Source organism: Acromyrmex echinatior, chromosome 12, assembly GCF_024713525.1.
Source record: "Acromyrmex echinatior isolate Ae372 chromosome 12, ASM2471352v2, whole genome shotgun sequence".
NCBI classification, from domain to species: domain Eukaryota; kingdom Metazoa; phylum Arthropoda; class Insecta; order Hymenoptera; family Formicidae; genus Acromyrmex; species Acromyrmex echinatior.
The window spans coordinates 11827068-11832986 of record NC_141863.1 but is presented as its reverse complement, the minus strand read 5'-3'; the positions used below and the strand labels follow the sequence as shown (position 1 = coordinate 11832986).

Here is a 5919-nt window from a genome sequence, read left to right as displayed (position 1 = left end):
AAAGATCTTCGTTTTGTTATAATAGGAGAAATGCATTGCCTACCTACGGGAGGTATCATCGTGGCGTCATGAAAACATATGATAGAATAAAAAATAGTCCATTAGGAAAATTTAAAATTAGATCAAAAATATATATAACAATGCTTACAATGTCGATTGAAAAAATTAGTACGAGTTAAGACCAAAAAGCCAATGATTATTGACACGCCAGAATCTTCATTTGATAAGGTAGCCATGGATATTGTAGAACCTTTACCTAAAACCGAGAGAGGAAACGAATACATATTAACTTTGCAAGATCAACTAACTAAATTTTGTATGGATATACCTTTACCAGATCAAATCGCCGAAATGATAGCAGAAGTATTTATTGATAGATTCGTTTGTATATTGGGAGCACCAAAAGCAATATTAAGGAAGAAATTTTATTATAGTGAATTAATAAAGAAAGTTGCAAAACTATTCAGGATTCGCAAATTTCGCAATACCGCTTTCCACCCTTAATCAAACGGATCATTGGAAAATCTCATCATGCGTTGAGAGAATATTTAAAACAACACGCGAACAAAAACAATGGGACAGATGGATCGGATTAGCAACGTTTAATTACAATACTAGTGTTCACTAAGCACACTCCTTACGAATTAGTATTTGGCAAAATTGCATTTGGCGAATTCTATTGAACGAATTACTAGACCCTGAAGATAAATTGGCAAGCTATGACGAATATTTAATAAATTTAGTCATGCTCCATACCATCTAAGGAAATGCTCACAAAAATGTAGCCAACCAAAATTAAATCTAAAAAAATATTATGATAAGAAAATTAATTCGCAACTATTTAAATCAGGCGATCACGTATTCTTGTTAAAGGGATCAAAATCAAAGAAGTTTGGAGATCAATATACAGGACTTCACGAAGGTCATGTGCTAGAAATATTAAATCGAAATAATATTAAAATCAGAATAAAAATAGTCAAATTATACATTCTAATAGATTACGAATTTCTTACATGAAACCAGTTTCTGATAGTTTAACGAAATAATAACAATTGCCAATCAAAATTTCAGATGGATCTTAGAATTGGACGAATCACAATAATAATATTATTATTAAAATGGGTACACGAAACTCACGAGATAATAGGCTACGACTGTGGATCGCCATTAGTCAATATAACTACAATGTCTTTACTTAATATTGAAGCGACATCTCCCCGCAAAATGTAAATAAAACTCAAAAATTCATATAGCTTATACAGGTTAACGAATTCAAATCTATAAGAGTAATTCAATGTAAAGTGAAATCAACAGAACAATAAAAAAATGTGGAATGTTTTCCTATACATTGGGTGTGCAGAATGGCAAATATTCATATATACAGGAAACGCGGAACATGCGAGCGCTTACACGTTTTATTTCCGAATGGGACACATTTATATAAATGGATTAAAATCAAATCAAACAGTCTCTCGCTCTACTACCTTAGCGGGACAAGTGGATAATGACGAAACATGTAATGGAGGTACATATTCCGATCCTTATGGGACATGGACAAATGTTAGCCACCATAACATTCACGCTACTAGACTACGAAGCCAAAGTACGATTAAACGCAAATAAGATTACTTCGATCGGGGGGATCTTGTGAATTTGTCACTACTCACTGTGTGGACATGGAAGGAGGAGATACTTCCTGGAATCCATTGCCCTTGCTAGGCTCTTGTGGTAAACTTAATTTTGGCGCACTTTATTGGATTTGCAGAGGTACTGACCGATAACACGGGCATACAATCAAGTGATTTACACCTTAAATTCCCAGGATACCATTTTCGCGCTAATAAAAAAGGGAAAAGAGGAAGTGTGTGGACATACTCTTATATTAACACCCCAAATTGTTAATTTTCGACAACACTTGATAACAAGATTTTCGATAGACATAATTCAGAAAATCTTGACATATTTACTTACGTGAATTATAAATTTGTGTATGTAGAGAAACACATACGCACTTAAATAAGTCATTTGTATAGAAATGTCCTTCAGCAACAATGTAATCTTGAGCAAAAAATATTAAAAAATGCTTTGGCCTTTGCCATTCATTCCCCGGACGCTTTTGCTTATCATTTAATACAAGAACCTGGATACATGGCCTTGTTGGCTGGAGAAGTAATACATATAATAAAATACGTATCTGTCGAAGTAAAACTTGCCCACACGCAGGAATGCTACGATTAATTACTTGTAATACGAAACAATCAAACAATACATTTCTTAACTCCGCAAACTCACATCTTGTTGCGACAAGGCACACAAGTTACCTGCAACGCCTTGACACCCGTTATGTATCTCCTAGGAGATGCATTTAGACTAGTAGAAACATTACCACCTGTTATTTTAAAACTAATGACTAAACCAATATGGAAATATGTCAGCCCTGGATCACTCGCTATGAGTGGAATTTATTCAGAAAACGATTTAGAATCTCTATGAGACCATATAATGTTCCCAATCGAACAATCCTCAATACTTAACACCATAGCACGAGGAATGATGGGACAACCAAGCTTTATAAATAGAGGTTCATTTTCAAATCTTATAGACGAAGCCTCAATAGAAAGAATAGTAGTATCCGCCTGAGAAAAATTTTAGAATAGATTTTTAATTTTTTCGGAAATGTTAGCGCTGGCATCATTGGAATATATATGAGTGTCAGAATTGTAAAATTAATACTAGATACTATTGTTCATGGATATGCCTTGTACACAATATATGGATAGTCAATGTACTTAATAAGAGCCATATGGGACTCGCTTATCCAACTCTCGTTACATCTAGGGAAAGAGAAACATGTTAAGGGTGTAACTGCCTTGACTCCCACTGAGCTAGAATCTCAAAGCGAAACACTTCGAGCAGCATGACAGCGCGAAAGAAGAATCCACTTACCTCCTCCTTCTGCCGAAGGAAACATCTGTCTATACCTTTGAACTAAAGGGTTAAACATCAAGGAATTCACACAACTCTATGTATATTTTATTACTGGAACCTTTAATCTCAGTGGAAAACCTTTTCTACCTCTTCACTTTTCCGACACTCCCAAGCTGCACAACTCTTATAGATAATAGTTTATTCTCTTATAGATAACAATGGAGATTGCCTGCCTAAATACGAAACTTCTAACTCGCAGCCCGTTGAAGGCGCGGATAGTAAAGATGGATTCACCCAAAAAATTTTGGGTGCAATTTCATAATAGTCACGAAGACTTTGAGGAGTTGAAGAACTTACTCGTCGGATGACTCGAAGGAGCCGATACCTACCCCTAGTACCCGATCATACTTATTTGAAGGAAATGGTCGCGAGAAGGAAGAAAATGACAGAGGGGTATTCTCACCCAAATCCTAGAAGATGGAGTGGCAGTAGTTGCTCTAAGAGACTGGGGGCGAATAGTCGAACGACCATGTTATGAAATCTACATTCTTCTTGAAGAGAAATTTCGCAATTTGGAATAGCGATTTCTTGCGCGCTCGCTCACACCGGACCTATTCCTATAAAAAAAACATAACCCCTAAACGAACGAGAAATCTGATGTGATTTCTAACGGAGCGATGCGAAGGATGGATAAGGATCGTGGAAGAAGAGGTACATAGACGAAGAGATGGCACTCGTAAAATTAGAAATAAGAAACGAGTGTGGTACAGAAATGAAAAATATAAAAGACATTTCAATAAGTTTAGGTCATGCACAGCATAGCGAAAAAGTATTGGAAGCTATACAGCCTTCTATTGAATCTATTATACTAAGAAAGGATTAGGATTAAGTTATTCGTAATCGCTTGAAACTTGTAAGCTTATTACCATTAACGCTTTACTGTAAGAAAAAAAAAAAGAAAAAAAAATATATATATATAAAATCATAATAATAATAAATAAAATAAAATAAATGAATAATGTTTATAATATTAGGCAAGCAAATTTTACAAAATTTATGAATATATATATATATATATATATATATAAAGGAAAAAAAGGGAGGATTTTATTTAATATTAGCAAATTAGCAATTATATCTTTTATACACATATTAATAAATTTTTTGTCTATTTCTAAGAGCATTCGTTAATTATTAGTATAAAGGGGGAGGAAACCGAGACAAAGAAATCAATTGAATAATAATAATTATTATTATATCAGTCTTCCTTTAAAGTTAACTGCCTAACATCGATTACAGTACACAAAATGTCCGCATACCGCTACCTCTGTTGCATCTTTAACCAGCGAGAAGAAGAACCTATGTCACTTCCGACAGAAGATCTATGAGACGTTTATTGATACTTGATGAAACTTCGATGTATTACCACACTGGAAAGGCGAATCTATCAAAACGTCAACAACTTCTTTAAAATCTGCGAAGACTGTTATGAAACGGCGCCATACGAATGGAAAAACACACTCCTGTTTTTTTGCACATGTTAATTCAATTGAAAAATCGATGCGAAGCCAGACGAACTGCTCAACCTGTAACACAACGATCATACGAATACAACCTGTAGAAGAATGTTGCATTGAAGCATTTACGGATGCTGATAGGGCATTCCTGGAAATAGGATGGAGAGTATCAGCGGTCTCCACATGGGTCTAAGGTCTTTAATCTCATAAGTTAATATAAGCATTTCGTGTCTGATAGACGTCACGCAGATCGTCCATATTACCTTCCCCTCTATTAATATTTAATTATTGTATAAGAATCTCGAATATAACTTAGTGTATTGTTCGATAAAAATACCGCGCAGATTACTCTTAAAAAAATATATACTAGCTTGATCAAAAAGTTTCCGGAATTCATTCAGAAAATTCAAAATACAAGTTTATTCATCAAAAGTGATATTGTCCCCTTCAAAGTACTCTCCAGCGATTGCAACGCACTTATGCCAGCGCTTGATCCAGCTCTCGAAACATTTCTGGAACTCTATTATTGGTATCGCCATCAGAGCCGTTTTCGATTTTTCCATTACCTCCTTTCGGCTGTTAAAACGCGTTCCCCGCAGTGGTTTTTTGACTCGATCGAACAGAAAAAAATCAGGGAGCCATATCGGGTGAATTCGATGGCTGTTGGATGGTATTCGTTTTGTTCTTGACCAAAAATTCACGGATAATGATGGCACTGTGCGACGGTGCGTTATCATGGTGTAAAATCCACGAGTTGTTTACCCACAAATCCTTTTTTTTTTGGCGAATTGCTTCACGCAAACGTCTCATAACGCCCAAATAATACTCCTTATTAACTGTCTGACCTCCTGACAAAAATTCGTGATGTACAATACCGTTGTAATCCATGAAAACCGTGAGCATCGCTTTCTTTTTCGACTGAAAACGACGTGGTTTTTTTGGTCTTGGCTCATTTGGAGCTCTCCATTGACTCGCCTGATGTTTGGATTGCGTGTCGTACTCATAAACCCACGTCTCGTCTCCAGTAATGATGCGTTTGATGAATGTTGGGTCGGATTCAATCTTGGAAATCATGTCTTTGGCGATGTCAACGCGGTCCCTTTTTTGCATGAAATTCAGTTCCTTCGGGACCAACTTTGCAGCAACACGGCGCAAACCCAAATCATTAACTACAATGTCCTGAACGGATCCATAAGCAATGTTTAAGTCCTCTGTCAGCTCTCTGATAGTTAATTTGCGGTTATTGGCCAACATTTCTCTCACTTTATTGATGTTTTCGTCGGTTTTCGATGTCGACGGCCTGCCACTGCGTTCGTTATTCTCGATTCGGATTCACGACCACTTCTGAAGCGTTCATGCCACTCGTAAACGGTTGTTTTCTTTAGAACATCACTACCGAAACAGTTTCCCAACATTTCCAAGGTTTTCGCACCATTGAATCCATTTTTAACGCAAAATTTAATACAAACTCGTT

The 5919-nt window shown here is 36.0% G+C and overlaps 1 pseudogene; it reads left to right on the top strand.

The window, feature by feature from the left end:
- Nucleotides 1-1504: 1504 nt before the first annotated feature.
- On the top strand, nucleotides 1505-3000 carry LOC147907907 (uncharacterized; annotated as a pseudogene).
- Nucleotides 3001-5919: the final 2919 nt, after the last annotated feature.